The sequence below is a fragment of the Bufo gargarizans genome, chromosome 8 (genome assembly GCF_014858855.1).
Source record: "Bufo gargarizans isolate SCDJY-AF-19 chromosome 8, ASM1485885v1, whole genome shotgun sequence".
Classification (NCBI taxonomy): Eukaryota; Metazoa; Chordata; class Amphibia; order Anura; family Bufonidae; genus Bufo; species Bufo gargarizans.
This window is the reverse complement of record NC_058087.1, coordinates 59,238,094-59,255,453: the sequence shown is the minus strand read 5'-3', so window position 1 is coordinate 59,255,453 and position 17,360 is coordinate 59,238,094. Positions and strand designations below refer to the sequence as shown.

Sequence of the window (17,360 nt, the reverse complement as noted above, 5' to 3'; positions counted from 1 at the left end):
AACAGACGATGGGTCTCATCCCTGGTGATGCTCTACTGGGCAGCACGGTGGCTAAGTGGTTAACACTAGTGCCTTGCAGCGCTGGGGTCCTAGGTTCAAATCCGACCAAGGGCAACATCTGCATGGCGTTTGTATTTTCTCCCCGTGTTTGCGTGGGTTTTCTCCCACATTTCAAAGACATACTGATAGGGAACTTAGATTGTGATGCTAATGTAAAGCGCTGCGGAATATAGTAGTAGTATATAAGTGTAATAAATAAATACTGCAACTGTCTTCAGTTCCTGCTTGTTCTTGGGGTATTTTACCTTCATTTTTGTCTTCAGCAAGTGCAAATGCATGCTCAATCGGTGAGGTGATTGACTCTCTTTGGTTGCTTTTGCAGTATGCTTTGGGTCATTGTCCATCTGCACTGTGAAGCGCCATCCAATGAGTTCTGAAGCATTTGGCTGAATATGAGCAGATAATATTGCCCGAAAAACACTTCAGAATTTTGTCAGCATTCACATCATCAATAAATACAAGAGAACCAGTTCCATTGGCAGCCATACATATCCCACGCCATGACACCACACCATGCTTCACTGATGAGGTGGTATGCTTAGGATCATGAGCAGTTCCTTTCCTTCTCCATACTCTTCTCTTCCCATCACTCTGGTACAAGTTGATTTTGGTCTCCTCTGTCCATAGGATTTTGTTCCAGAACTGTGAGGGCTTTTTTAGATGTCGTTTGTTGACTGGGACACACACACCTACCTCCTGGAGAGTGTTATTGTTTATCTGGCCAACTGTTGTGAAGGGTGTTTTCTTCACCAGGGAAAGAATTCTTCAGTTTTTTTCCGTGGTCTTCCGGGGTCTTTTGGTGTTGCTGAGCTCACCAGTGCTTTCCTTCTTTTTAAGACTGTTCCAAACAGTTGTTTTGGCCATGCCTAATGTTTTTGCTATCTCTCTAAAGGTTTTGTTTTGTTTTTTCAGCCTAATGATGGCTTGCTTCACTGATAGTGACAGCTCTTTGGATCTCATCTTGAGAGTTGACAGCAACAGATTCCAAGTGCAAATAGCACACTTGAAATGAACTCTGGACCTTGTATCTGCTCCCTGTAATTGGGATAATGAGGGAATAACACACACCTGGCCATAGAACAGCTGAGAAGCCAATTGTCCCATTACTTTTGGTCCCTTAGCAAGTGGGAGGCACATATGCAAACTGTTGTAATTCCTACACCGTTCACCTGATTTGGATGTAAATACCCTCAAATTAAAGCTGACAGTCTGCAGGTAAAGCACATCTTGTTAGTTTCATGTCAAATCCATTGTGGTGGTGTATATAGCCGGAAATGTTAGAATTGTGTTGATGTCCCAATATTTATGGACCTGACTGTATCAAACCTTTATTTAAAAACTCAGTCGCCCTTTAAGTGTATTCTGAAGTAAACTGTGTAAATCCACCATTCAATTCAGGAGGCTGCTTCCAAAGTCAAGACAAATTTAGCAGAGGTAAATAGGGAAGAATTTGCGGATACTGTAGTAAAGAAAGAACCATGAAAGATTGGATCAGTTGTATATTTGGAAATATTTTCCTTAAACAAATGCTCTTGGATAAACTGATATACTGTGTAATGCCTAGTGCAGGACCTAGCTTGGTGTTCTCAGACCCAACAGGCATAATGCAATGTTTAACTTGTTCCTAGAGTTTTCCTTTACAGGAAATATTTCACAGGGAAATTCCCTGTTAAACCAGTTGCAGTGTCTTGTAGGTAGAGATAGCAAAACAGTTGCTGTGCGTTTGGAATGACAGGCAGGTCACATATATGGACGTGCACATCATCATGCAGGCCCCGAAAATTCCTAGCTAACCCCGAACTAAACCAAAAAATTTATACAGCATCCTTCAGTAAAGCAAAAAAAAAAACTCTGCACACCCCTGCAGGTGTCCCATTGACTCTTTAGTGGAACAAAAAAGGACATGGAGGCAGAACCAATATAACAACAGAGAAAAAAAAGGTTCTTTTAATCCATGTTATGGCAGTGCAAACACATGCATTTTAATCCCTTCTGTTAGATGTACAATGACTGTGCGTTACTATTAGGCATGGTTCACACTTCACTTATTTGCTCAGTTATTGTCAGCCCAAAGCAGGTGTCTGTTAAACCCACAGAACAGGTGCATATGTCTTCATGATACCTAATCCAAATCCAAGAGTAGGCTTGTCTCATGAATTTGCCTCACAATAAGTAATGGAAATAACTGACTAAATAATAGAACTGTGAACTCCGCCTTACAGGTTAATGTTAGCGTCAGGTCTAATTTATTGGCGGGGACTTATTAGTGCAGTAGGGTTGTTTCAGGTATCGAACTTTCGATACCCAATCGATACTGTTATGCCATTATAAATTCGGTATCAGGATGTTCATTTTTTCGATACTAACTAGACCTTCTTATGGCGCTCAGCGCATTTGCAAACAGTTGAGAAGGAGGGAGGGAGTCCCTCCCTCCTATCATGCGGCCGCACTGAGCCCAATGAAGTGAGCGGGCTCTGAAGCTGCCCGCACCACTGACACCAATGAATGTGGCACTATTAATGAAAGCAGGAGAAGGGAATACACTGCTATGCCGTCTGAGCAAGTTAGCTCGGTGAACGGCAGCAGCCTCCTCCTCCTCCTGAGTGTCCTCCCCAGAGTCAAGCAGCCAGCATAGCAGGTGCCTGGCCACTGTGACACCAATTATAATTAACCTTTAATACAAATACAGGAGGCGGGGGCCGGCGATGCCTCCGGTATCTGTATTAAAGGTTAATTACCTTTTGTGAGCGCCGTGCGCCCCCCCCCCCCAGTATTGAAATCATTGGTGGCACAGTGCGCCTCCCCTTCCACCCCCCAGTATTAAAGTCATTAGTGGCGCAGTGCGCCCCCCCCCAACCTCCCCAGTATTAAAATCATTGGTGGCAGTGGCCACAGGGTCCCTTCTTCATTGGTGTGGCAGCTTGTGATCAGAGCCCCAGCAGTGTAATCCTGGGGCTCCGATCGGTTACCATGGCAGCCAAGAGGCTACTGAAGCCCTGTCTGCCATGGTAAGCTCCCTGCTACTGTGTGCATTTTGCACAGGGCAGCAGGGACAGTGTTAAGTCCTATTAACCCTAATAGAGAACTATTAGGGTGAATAGGACAAGGGATTTAAAGATCTAACCCCTAAGGGCAATAGTTATTAAATAAAATAAAAAGTAAAAAAAAAACACACTAAATTATTAAGTATAAATCGCCCCCTTTCCCAATTTTACATAAAAAATATATAAACAATAAACATATTACATATCGCCACGTCTAAAAAGTCCAAACTATTAAAATATTTTTAAAAAACTCCTATGCGGTGAACGCCATAACAGAAAAAGGTATTAAAAAAACGCACGATTCACAATTTTTTTTAGTCACACTGCCCCCCCCCCCCCAAAAAAAAAAAAATTGGAGATAGGGCTGTTCAGTTATAAGCTGGACGTTCCATAAAATGCGGAATGCACGTACATTTTTTTCTCATGGTGTCGACTATAGCAATACTTTTTTATGGTATCGAAATCAAATCAAAATTTGGTATCGAAACAACCCTAAAGTGCAGTGGCCCAAAATTCAAGTAGTGGCCCCATGACAGTGAGAAGGGTGTTAGCAGTAAGGCTGTGTTCACGTCACTGTTTATTTATACCTAATTTACCCCAAATTTGGAAAAAATAGCAAATTTTAACGTTTCAGTTTCTCTACTTCTGTAATACATAGTAATACCCCCCAAAATTGTGATGACTTTACATTTACATTTTATTTTTGGGGGATGTTACAAGGCTTAGAAGTTCAGAAGCAAATCTTGAAATTTTTCAAGAATTTACAAAAACCCAATTTTTAGGGACCACTACAGGTCTGAAGTTACTTTGCGAGGCTTACATAATAGAAACCGCCCAAAAATGACCCCATTCTATAAACTACACCCCTCAAGGTATTCAAAACTGATTTTACAAACTTTGTTAACCCTGGGTTCACACCTGAGCGTTGCGCAAACGCGCGTTTTACGCGCGTTTTTGTCGCGCGTTCTTATGCGCGTTTTTTGTAATAGTAAACGCGCGTTTGTGTCATTGACTGCAGTGTCCTATGGCCACAAACGCGCGTCAAAACGCCCCAAAGAAGCTCAAGTACTTGTTTGAGCGTCGGGCGTTTTACAGCGCGTTCGTACGCGCTGTAAAACGCCCAGGTGTGAACCATTCCCATAGGGAAGCATTGGATTTCATGTCTTGAGCGTTTTACAGCGCGTTTGAACGCGCTGTAAAACGCTCAGGTGTGAACCCAGGGTAACCCTTTAGGTGTTGCACAAGAGTTATTGGCAAATGGGGATGAAATTTGAGAATTTCATTTTTTTGCCTAATTTTCAATTTTAACCCATTTTTTCCACTAACAAAGCAAGGGTTAACAGCCAAACAAGACTGTATCTTTATTGCCCTGACTCTGCCGTTTACAGAAACACCCCATATGTGGCCGTAAACTACTGTACGGCCACACAGCGGGGCGTAGAGTGAAAGGTGCGCCGTATGGTTTTTGGAAGCCAGATTTTGCTGGACTGATTTTTTGACACCATGTCCCATTTGAAGCCCCCCTGATGCACCCCTAGAGTAGAAACTCCATAAAAGTGACCCCATCTAAGAAACTACCCCTCAAGGTATTCAAAACTGGTTTTACAAACTTTGTTAACCCTTTAGGTGTTGCACAAGATTTAATGGAAAATAGAGATACAATTTCAAAATTTCATTTTTTTTTTTCCATTTTAATATTTTTTTTCCAGTTACAAAGCAAGGGTTAACAACCAAACAAAACTCATTATTTATGGCCCTTATTCTGTAGTTTACAGAAACACCCCATATGTGGTCGTAAACAGCTGCTCGGGCACACGGCAGGGTGCAGAAGGAAAGGAATGCCATACGGTTTTTGGAAGGCAGATTTTGCTGGACTGTTTTTTTTGACACCATGTCCCATTTGAAGCCCCCCGATGCACCCCTAGAGTAGAAACCAAAAAAGTGACCCCATTTTAGAAACTACGGGATAGGGTGGCAGTTTTGTTGGTACTAGTTTAGGGTACATGATTTTCGGTTGCTCTATATTACACTTTTAGTGCGGCAAGGTAACAAGAAATAGCTTTTTTGGCACGTTGTTTTTTTTTTGTTATTTACAACATTCATCTGACAGGTTAGATCATGTGGTAATTTTATAGAGCAGGTTGTCACGGACGCGGTGATACCTAATATGTATACAATTTTTTTTATTTATGTAAGTTTTATACAATGACTTCATTTTTAAAACCCCAAAAATGTTTTAGTGTCTCCATAGTCTAAGAGCCATAGTTTTTTCAGTTTTTGGGCGATTATCTTAAGTAGGGTCTCATTTTTTGCGGGAGGAGATGACTGTTTGATTGGCACTATTTAAGGGGGGCATAAGACTTTTCTGATCGCTTGCTATTACACTTTTTGTGACTTAAGATGACAAAAAATTGCTTTTTTTACGGTGGTCACCTGAGGGGTTAGGTCATGTGATATTTTTATAGAGCCAGTCGATTCGCACGCGGCGATACCTAATATGCATACTTTATTTTTATTTATGTAAGTTTTACACAATGATTTCATTTTTGAAACAAAAAAAAAATCATGTTTTAGTGTTTCCATAGTCTAAGAGCCATAGTTTTTTCAGTTTATCGGCGATTATCTTGGGTAGGGTATGATTTTTGCGGGATGAGATGACGGTTTGATTGGTAATATTTTGGCATACATGCGACTGGTGGGCTAAATTTCAATTTAATGGCGTTCAAACAGTTTTATTCCTAAAATGGTGTCTACGTGTGTCACAAAGTGAAAGTAGGATGCCTGGGAATGCAATATTACCCATAATGCCATGCAACCAGCCAATCAGCAAATAGCCATCCCCTGTGAAGTCTCACCCCTACAAAAAGCCTAATCCCGCCTGGTCTCCGCCATTTTACTGTGAACTGAGCATAGGGAAAGATGTGGCAAGTGCTAGGTACAGTGTTTTAGCACTCTTAATTGTAGAATATTGAATAGGGACAGTGCAGGCTCTGTGTACTTGCCCGGTGCATCTTCTTCCTTTGCTGTGCTATTCATTCTCAATCTGTTCTGTTATACAGAGACTGACTGTGCATCAGACTTAGTCTCAACAGCCGGTCTAATATACAGGTGTGTGTACCTAGTTCATCTGCTGCGCCATTAATAATTAATCTGTTCGGTTAAACAGAGGTACTGTGCATCAGACTCATTGTCAACAGGCGGTGTAATATATAGGCACATTTTTTATAGTTCATCTGCTGCCCCATTTATACTTAATCTGCTCTGTCATACATAGATTTATTGTGCATCAGACTTAGTATATATAATATAACCAAAACAAAGACAGGTGCACTCTGCGGTCTTACTAAGCCCTCAAACTGGTGTTAAAATTAGCCAATATGTCCTACGTGAGCACATGTGTGAGCCCGAGCACCGCGCCTGAGTCGGACCTTGCACTCCTGTAATTTGCCCACTGGCTCCTGGTATTGCCCATACGCCCCAGGTAGGTTTAGCGTTAGGTCCCGAGCTACTTGAGAAACCTTGGCGCGGTGCTCGGGCTCACACATGTCCTCACGTAGGACATGTTGGCTAATCTCTCAATTTTAACACCAGTTTGAGGGCTTAGTAAGACCGCAGAGTGCACCTGTCTTTGTTTTTGTTATATTATATATACTGTTTATCACATCCACACATTTGCTATCCTGTGTAGGATGTCCATTGTGGTACTTGTGGTCCGCCGCAGGCATCCTCCATTTTATGCATTTTTGCTGGGGATTGCCATTAGCAGCGGACCACAAGTGCAGGATCTGCCCCCCCAGTATAGATGCACCACTGCATATGGGGTTGAGCACTTCCTGCTTTTGAATACCACGCCAATTTGCGGATCCAGTGGGTCTGATGTCTGTATAATACAGTACAGTACACCATATAGGGTTCTGTACTGTATTTTACTTACACTGAACAGATCTATGCTTTTAGCATAGATCTGTTCAGCACCATGGACAGCAGGACACCTGAGAAGGCGTCCTGTTGCCATGGGAACCTTCCCCGTCTGCCACAACTTTGCAGACGGGAAAGGGTGAGCACGGGGCTGCGGGGGGCTGTCGGGGAGCTCTCTCCCTCTCCATCGGGGGGCTGCAAAGGCACAGCAGCCCCCCGATGGGAGAGGGAGGGAGCTCCCTGACCGATGACAGTTAACATTTTCCATACAGCGGTCCGTACGGACCGCGGTATGGAAAGGGTTAAACGCCTGACATCTCATCAGATGTCAGCCGTTTATACCAGGGTGTCAGCAATGTGCGTTTATACCAGGGTGTCACATGACCCCCCCTGGCGTTGTGGCAGGATGCCGGCTGAATGATTTCAGCTGGCATCCCGTTGCAATTAACCCCCGCGGCGCCGGAATATCTATTTAAAGTTAGGACGTACCGGTACGCCCTACGTCCTTAAGGGGTTAAAGATTGCTGTTCACAAGCGCAAAGCATCCAACTTGAAGGAGCTGGGGCAGTTTTGCAAGGAGGAATAGGCAAAAATCCCAGTGATAAGATGTGGCAAGCTCAAAGAGACTTATCCAAAGCGACTTGGAGCTGTGATTGCCGCAAAAGGTGTCTCTACAAAGTATTGACTTTAGGGGTGTGAATAGTTATGCACATTGACTTTTTCTGTTATTTTGTCCTTCAAAGTTGTGGGCATGTTCTGTAAATAAATGATGCAAATCCTCAAACAATCCATGTTAATTGTAGGTTGTGAGGCACCAAAACACGAAAAAAAGTCAAGGGGGGTGAATACTTTTCAAAGGCACTATACTATGTATAACTGAACAGATTATTTATCAATGGCGCAGCAAATAAGCTAGGTACATGCGCCTATATATTAGACCGGCTGTTAAAGGGAACCTGTCAACTAAAAACCACCTCCCAAACCACTAGCATTACCTTAAAGTAGCCATTAGTATGTTTCTAAAGGTCCTATTCTCCCTCCGGCCAGATGCACCAAAATCTTGAAAAATGAACTTTATTCCCCTGCATGAGCTATATAACAGCAGAGTTTGAAGTCAAGGGGGCAGCGGCCTCTTCGCGTCAGGATAACCACGCCTTTTCCTGCCCCTTCACCTCTGACAGCCGCTCACATGAACGTTATGATGCGAACTCACACCTGGGAGCTTGCAAATTGAGCCGCTCAATCTACTTAACAGCGGTATACAGCAATGTGCAGGCACGTTAATAGAGACGTCAGGGCGCATGTGTGAGACTTTGGCCGGCTTTGCTGAACACCCGAAAACTAGGTGCTGTCAATCAAAAGTGAAGGGGCAGGGAAAAGTGTTGTCCTGACTTGAAGCGAGGCCCCCTTGACTTCAAACTCTGCTGTTACAAAGTGCAGGGGATTAAAGTTCGTTTTTCAAGGTTTTGGTGCATCTGGCCGGAGGAAGAATAGGATCTTTAGAAACATACTGCTGGCTACTTTAAGGTAATGCTGATGGTTTGGGGGGCGTTTTTTTGGTGACAGGTTCCCTTTAAGACTAAGTCTGATGCAAAATACAAACTACAAATTGGCGTGGTATTAAAAAGCAGGAAGTGCTCAACCCCATATGCAGTGGTGCATCTATACCGGGGGGGCAGATCCTGCACTTGTGGTCCGCTGCTAATGGCAATCCCCAGCAAAAATGCATACAATGGAGGATGCCTGCGGCGGACCACAAGTACCACAATGGACATCCTACACGGGATAGCAAATGTGTGGATGTGATAAACAGTATATATAATATAACAAAAACAAAGACAGATGCACTCTGTGGTCTTACTAAGCCCTCAAACTGGTGTTAAAATTGAGAGATTAGCCAACATGTCCTACGTGAGGACATGTGTGAGCCCGAGCACCGCGCCAAGGTTTCTCAAGTAGCTTGGGACCTAACGCTAAAGCTACCCGGGGCGTATGGGCAATACCAGGAGCCAGTGGGCGAAGTACAGGAGTGCAAGGTCCGACTCAGGCGCCGTGCTCGAGCTCAGACATGTGCTCACGTAGGACATGTTGGCTAATTTTAACACCAGTTTGAGGGCTTAGTAAGACCGCAGAGCGCACCTGTCTTAGTTTTGGTTATATTATATATACTAAGTCTGATGCACAATAAATCTATGTATGACAGAGCAGATTAGGTATAAATGGGGCAGCAGATGAACTATATAAATGTGCCTATATATTACACCGCCTGTTGACAATGAGTCTGATGCACAGTACCTCTGTTTAACCGAACAGATTAATTATTAATGGCGCAGCAGATGAACTAGGTACACACACCTGTATATTAGACCGGCTGTTGAGACTAAGTCTGATGCACAGTCAGTCTCTGTATAACAGAACAGATTGAGAATGAATAGCACAGCAATGGAAGAAGATGCATCGGGCAAGTACACAGAGCCTGCACTGTCCCTATTCAATATTCTACAATTAAGAGTGCTAAAACACTGTACCTAGCACTTGCCACATCTTTCCCTATGCTCAGTTCACAGTAAAATGGCGGAGACCAGGCGGGATTAGGCCTTTTGTAGGGGTGAGACTTCACAGGGGATGGCTATTTGCTGATTGGCTGGTTGCATGGCATTATGGGTCATATTGCATTCCCAGGCATCCTACTTTCACTTTGTGACACACGTAGACACCATTTTAGGAATAAAACTGTTACCAAAAAGAGTGAGGAAATTCTGTTTCATGGCGAATCAAAGTTTTCCTGAACTTCGGATAGAATTCAATTTATTTCACTTCTATTTGCTCAACACAAGCCTTCATATGGCTAAATTAAAGGAAAAAGTTTAAAAATATGGCTTATGGACGGGAGGAAGAACAAAAATGGTAGTAGGGAAGTATAGATTATACAGTGTACTATTTGCCTATCTGCCTCAAAACCAGGGTTACATCTCAAAGGGGCTGTCCAGTTTTTTTTTTTATGTTTGCATTACTACCTGGAATCCATATAACCTGCTTCCTGGAGGTCCATTCTCACTGTGTGGCTCCCTGCCTCTCTTCATAGGTCTTCCTGTCTCCAATTGTCAACTTCAGTACAGACAGGATCACATGCACCTCTGCAGCCATTGAATGGCTTCAGCAGTGGCATGTCCCCAAGCGGCTTGTCACTGCTTCTGTCACATCTCACCTGAGCATACTTCACCACTGAGGTCAGTCATTGTCTGCAGTGGCGCATGTGACCCCGTTCATGTGCAAGTTGACAGTCAGACACAGAACACCAGTGAAGAGAGCCAAGAAGCCGAAGGACGAAGTGCTGGGGAGCAGGTATGGATTTCTCCACAGGTATTCCAGGCTGGGGTGTAAATTAGTGTGCCATTTAAGAAGAATATGCCCAATTTTAAAATGTGTCTCTTTGTGCTTATAGTGAGATGGTTTGGAATTTTTAATAAAACTCTTTAAACTGGTATAAAATCCTAATGGACACTTACTACATTTATTTCTTGCACCTTATCTGCTGTGCATTGAATACCTTATGCCCTTACATTAAACTACTGTTACTGATCCTTCGCACTATCGATTTGTGGTCTTTCGCCTCTAAAATTGTCAGGACAGCAGCAATCAGAGCTGAACATTTCTGAGGTATTCCCCACATAATTCCCATAGCACTTCTCAATGTCTCGACCTTGACCCTCATGACATTTTACAGAGTGTTAGTGACAAACTTTAATGCAAGAATTTATCACTGTTACTCTGGATATGCCATTTGAAGAATTAGGTAAATTCACTATTTGATATTGAAGATTATTATATGTTTAGTATTTAAAGAGCATCTGTTATTATTTATACAGTTTTTACAGTTTGCACCAAGCATTTTACAAAGATATGAGATTATGCTCAAATTAGCATTATGTAACATAGGGGGTCATTTATTAAGACGCCAGTCTTTCTGAAGCCCTGCACTGGCAATGGAGCCGCTGCAGTTTTGTTGAAGCGGCCAGCCTCTACATAACTTCGGCTACTTCTGAATGTAAGACCGCTTCCTTACGGCCTTACATTAGAAACAGGCTTAGGAAATGGTAAGTAAGACGGACCCACTGCCCCGCCCCCTTCCACGCCCACTTTAGACCTGGCATGAGCAGGGAGATATCGCAGATTGCGGCGCAAAATACTTTTGCGCCACAATCTGCGCCAGAAATACGCCTAATTTAGGTGTATTTCTGTTTAATAAATGACTCCCATATTTGTAAGACTGAAAGAAGTCATCCGTCCATCCAGTTCAGTCTGTTACTCTGCAACTTGATCCAGAAGAAGGCAAGAAAAACCTGTGACGTAGAAGCTATTTTTCCTCAATTTAGGTAAAAAAAAAAATCCTTCCTGACTCCAATCAGACAATCAGAATAACTCCCTAGATCAACGACTCTTCTCCAGAAATCTAAAAACTATGGGTTTTGTTTGTGATAGATCCATGACTACTGTGGCAGATGCATTTTCCAATTGATCCAGGTTTTGACAGACTTCGCTGCCAGTATAGTACATCAGTATCCCTCTATTGGAAAAAAATATATATACATAAATACACACATACACAATATTGTTCAGCCTGTTATCCTGCAAGTTGATCATCAACCCTTCTCCAGAATTCTAGTAACTATAACCTGTTATATTATTACACCCCAGAGATGCATCCAGGCCCCTTTTGAACTCTTTTAGTGAATTCACCATCACCACTTCCTTAGGCAGAGAGTTCTATAGTCTCACTGCTCTTACAGTAAAGAATCCTCTTCTATGTTTGTGTACGAACCTTCTTTCCTCTGGACCCAGAGGTTGTCCTCTTGTCACAGTCCTGGGGATAAATAGATGATATTAGACCTTAGAGTTATTAGACCTCCCCTCAGTCTTCTCTTTGCTGAAATGCAGCCCCAAACCTGCAAGGAACCTCCACCATATTTCACTGTTGCCTGCAGGCACTTGTTATTGTACTGCTCTCCAGTCCTTTGGAAAACAAACTGCTTTCTGTTACAGCTAGATACCTCAGATTTTGACTCATCAAACCAGAGAACCTGTTGCCATTTTTCTGCACCTCAGTTGCTATGTTTTCGTGCATAGTTGAGTCACATTTTGCCACCTTTAATGTGACCTATAAACTGTACCACTCAATTGAAAAACAAACTTTAATCTTTTAGGTGGAGGGAAGAAATAAATAAATAAATAAATAATAATGTGGTTGCATAAGTGTGCACACCCTCTTATAACTGGGATGTAGCTGTGTTCAGAATCAAGCAATCACATTCAAAAGCATGTTAAATAGGAGTCAGCATACACCTGCCGTCATTTAAAGTGCCTCTGATTAACCCCAAATAAAGTTCAGCTGCTCTAGTTGGTCTTTCCTGAAATTTTCTTAATCGCATCCCACAGCAAAAGCCATGGTCCACAGAGAGCTTCCAAAGCATCAGAGGAATCTCATTGTTAAAAGGTATCAGTCAGGAGAAGGGTACAAAATAATTTTCAAGGCATTAGATATACCATGGAACACAGTGAAGACAGTCATCATCAAGTGGAGAAAATATGGCACAACAGTGACATTACCAAGAACTGGACGTCTCTCCAAAATTGATGAAAAGACGAGAAGAAAACTGGTCTGGGAGGCTACCAAAAGGCCTACAGCAACATTAAAGGAGCTGCAGGAATATCTGGCAAGTACTGGCTGTGTGGTACATGTGACAACAATCTCCGTATTCTTCATATGTCTGGGCTATGGGGTAGAGTGGCAAAAAAAACATCCAAGCCAGGCTACATTTTGCAAAAACACATCTGAAGTCTCCCAAAAGCATGTGGGAAAGGGTGTTATGGTCTGATGAAACCAAGGTTGAACTTTTTGGCCATAATTCCAAAAGATATGTTTGGTGCCAAAAACAACACTGCACATCACCAAAAGAACACCATACCCACAGTGAAGCATGGTGGTGGCAGCATCATGCCAAGGGGCTGTTTTTCTTCAGCTGGAACTGGGGCCTTAGTTAAGCTAGAGGGAATTATGAACAGTTCCAAATACCAGTCAATATTGGCACAAAGCCTTCAGGCTTCTGCTAGAAAGCTGAACATGAAGAGGAACTTCATCTTTCAGCATGACAACGACCCAAAGCATACATCCAAATCAACAAAGGAATAGCTTCACCAGAAGAAGATTAAAGTTTTGGAATGGCCCAGCCAGAGCCCAGACCTGAATCCGATTGAAAATCTGTGGGGTGATCTGAAGAGGGCTGTGCACAGGAGATGCCCTCGCAATCTGACAGATTTTGAGTGTTTTTTGCAAAGAAGAGTGGGCAAATATTGCCAAGTCAAAATGTGCCATGCTGATAGACTCATACCCATAAAGACTGAGTGCTGTAATAAAATCAAAAGGTGCCTCAACAAAGTATTAGTTTAAGGGAGTGCACACTTATTATTATTTTATTTTTAAAAATTTTCTTCCCTCTACCTAAAAGATTTCAGTTTTTTTTCAATTGAGTTGTACAGTTTATAGGTTACATTAAAGGTGGAAAAAGTTCTGAAATGATTTCTCTTTGTATTATTTTTTTACATCACAGAAACCTGACATTTTAACAGGGGTGTGTATACTTTTTATATCCACTGTATGTCATCTGTGGATGCACTTGATTTGAGTGGGAGGCAAAGGTGTGACATTTTTATGAACCTACCCTCGAAGCTTGGTAAATCTCCTCCATATTGCCTCATTGGTTGGTGCAGTTTGTCAAAATAATTGATCTTAGTAGAAATTGGGGAAAGAAAGAAGGAAAGAGGACTATCTACAATTTGATTATGATTCACATTGTAAACCAGTCAAGATCACTGTTATATTCTGTCCTACCTCAAATTTTTGCACTGCTCCTATCAGAAAGCAGTCATTTGTGTACATATCCAGGAATATAATGTATTGATGCAGGCTAACTATCAAGCTCATAAATCATGCCATTGCTTTTAAGCACATGCATTGTAATGCAAGGTCGTAGAGCATGTCATGTTTGCACTTATATCTGTGTCTGGTTTATGCATTAATTTGCTAGTGATAATAAGTTGTTTGTTGATGGCAGTTTTTCTCTCCATCTCAGACAGCCGTGTAAGAAGTGATTAATTATTGTTAATTATTTCTCTTGTCCTGGTGGCTTGGAATATTTAGAATACATGGAAGTTTGTCAGTGGCCCTGCAATCATGTTCATCTAATATTAATAGCACATTTATCTCCTGAAAGAGGCAGACATAATGCATTGGGAAATTAAGATGGAAGTATTGATCAGTTGCTTCATTGTACAGAAGTGATGGGGAAGACACTTATGTATAGGAGATGGAAAGTGGCCAAGTCTCTATTATAAAACTGTTAGGTCAATCTTTCATTATATCAATTTTTGTTCGAGACGACTCAAATTAATACTGGTGTGACAAGACCTATAAAACATCAGGTTAGTATAGCAAATGAGTAGCAGCCATAACCCGCTTGTTGAATAAAATAAATTTATTTAAAAAAAAGCTGAAAAATCCAAATTTATTCTTCAACCTTGAAAATCTGGTTTATTAAACCTGTTATGCCATGAATGCAGTGATTGAGACTAAATATTATATTTGGTGATGTGAAAAGTAGGAGTTTGTCTTGCACATTAGTCAGATTTGGAATTGCAGATTACTAAAGCTGTTCTAGAAGGACAGATACCCCCTTAACTTTAAGGCCTTATTTACTCAACCATAAATGTTTTGCGGTCTGGAAACTGCGAATCCGCAAAACATGTTTACCGACCATGTGCATGCCGCATGATGATGCTTACCCATGGGGCGGTGCTCCGCATGTTGCAGCTAAGTAACACTCATTTATTAGGTAATAGCTTGTTGGTGCGGTCACTTAAATGGTCATTTATTGGCAGCTTATTGTGCTGTCTAAACAGCACTCTGCTGCCACAAATAATGAATCTCTTTATGGGGTTGAGCAATGGCCTTAGCGATCGCTCCTCTCCATACTGTGGAGGGGATCGCTGCATATAAATGTAGTGGTCACCTCCACTAATGAACAGGTGATTGTCGGGAAGGAACTCTTCCTTCCCGACAATCGCCTGCTCCATTGAGCAGTGTAAAGGGGCCTTAACACTTCCTGTTCTGTACAGATTACTTTTCAATACAGATAACACCTCTGTATAGATAACACAGAATCCACAATACACAATCGTTTCTGGCCACAGCTTATCTACTCCCTCCCGCTATAGAAATCAAAGGTTCCCGTTGTGGCTGCAGTAAAGTATATCTCTAAATGGTGTTAACACTAGCTCAGACAAGATGGCTTCCCCCAATAGTAACCTAGTTAGTATGGTTGAAAAAAGACATAAATCCATCAAGTTCAAACAAGGGTTGGGTGGGGTCATGAATTAAAGGGTTTGTCTCAATTCAGAAAATGGCATTTCTCATGTAGACAAAGTTAATACAAGGCACTTACTAATGTATTGTGATTGTCATATTGCCTCCTTTGCTGGCTTGATTTGTTTTTTATTTATACACGGCTTGTTTCCAGGGTTACAACTAGAGTTGAGCGAAGTGAGTTTTGATGCTTCATCCGAAGTCACTTCCTTCAAAACTGAATATTACTGTACGGAGATTAGTCTCCGTATAGTATTAGAATTAGAATGTATGGGCTCCGATGAGCCGAAGTTAGTCATTTGCAAAGTTGCTTGTGACTTTGTTGAATAACTTTGGTTAAAAATCACTTTAAAACTTGAAACTGAACTCGGCTTCTGTTCTGACTAGTACCTCGGAACCGAAACAGAGTTTGGTTTTTAAGTTTTAAAGTGTTTTTTTCACTTTAAAAATGTATTTCCAAATGTATTTAATGAAGTCACGTGCCACTTCGCAAATAACTTACTTCTTACATTTTAATTCTGTACCGAGAAGAATCTCTATAGAGTATTATTCAGAAGTTTTGAATGAAGCGACTTTGGATGAAGCTTCCGAAGTTCGCTTCGCTCAACACTAGTTATGACCACCAACCAGTGGTGATTGTGCTTGCACACTTTAGGAAAGAGCGACAGCCTCTTTGGGAGGTCTTATCACTGACTGACTATCATCTATGTATACAGGGAAGACTGTCAGTCATTGATAGGACCACCCACTTAGGCTACTGAGCTCGGAAAGAGCAGAGATCTAATTGAATAAAATGCAAGTTATACTAAATATTCCCTAAAGCACTATATATCAATCAGCTGAGCGCCTCCCGCTCTATAACATGCTGCTTGCAGGTTGCACTACATTTTGATGGTGACAGGTTCTCTTTAAGTGACTTTTTTCATATTTGGGGCAAATGTAGTTATGAAAACCTACATGGTATTGTATATGAGAAGTTCGACATCATCTATTCTTGATCTCAGGTATCCATGCAGAATGGTAAAATAGATATTGGTGTGAGTCAGTAATGTAGTGGGCTTGTTCCTATGAATATCCTGCCATAAATATCTAAGGTGGGAATGCCCTTTTAATTATTTTGTTCCAGTTGATCCATGTAATAAAAGGCCTAGTTACAGTATGTCTACAGCAATTTATTACATGCTAAGCAATGAAAAGTGTAAGGTCTTATGGGTAATAATGAGTATCCTGACTACTTCAGTTACTTGGGCTATCCTCTTATGACAAGTTGTTAAAGCTCTATTCAGACTTTTGTCAGGTACAGTATATGTATATCAGGGTATGCTGGATGACAACCTATATAACCACTCTAGGCCCAAGGTGTTAACCTTCACCTTTTTAAGACTTCTGTAAACTGTATGTATCAGTGGTGTAACACTGCATGGAGCGGCAGACTTACCGTGTAGATGTCTGGAAAGACAGATGAAGGAAAGTCTGCAGTGTTGTTAAATTGCTTACTATACGGAGCACTTATCAATGTTTTTACACCACTGTTGTGTTGCACACCATATATGCAGCATAATTTGCAACTTTTTGAGGTTCTCACCATTTTTCTAAAGTGGCAAGAAAGGGTTGCAAATGAGCTCTTAATAATGCCAGAGGTAGAGGCAGAGCTTGATAAGAGCTCATTTGCATCTATTTCTCCCCAGAAATCCAGAGGAACATGTATGGCCTATAAGTCTCCTCACGCCGATTAAGGCGCTCTCTCCTCCAAATTCTAAAGTGGCAAGAAAGGGGCAGGTTTAGTGAAGGGGGCAGAGCCTATCATGGCCTGTCGGATTTACCTTAACTTATGCCAGAACGTGGCGTAAGATTGGATTGCTGGCGTAGATTTGAGTTTCGGGCTCACGGAGTGTGGGATGTGCCTCTTAATAAATTAG

At 41.8% G+C, this 17,360-nt stretch overlaps 1 protein-coding gene across 3 annotated transcripts in view; it reads left to right on the top strand.

Annotated features, from left to right (window-relative positions):
* The window catches only part of LOC122944520 (probable phospholipid-transporting ATPase IIB), a 302,414-nt gene that overhangs the window by 117,327 nt on the left and 167,727 nt on the right, over nt 1–17,360 (top strand). The gene's annotated exons all lie outside the window — the stretch shown is intronic.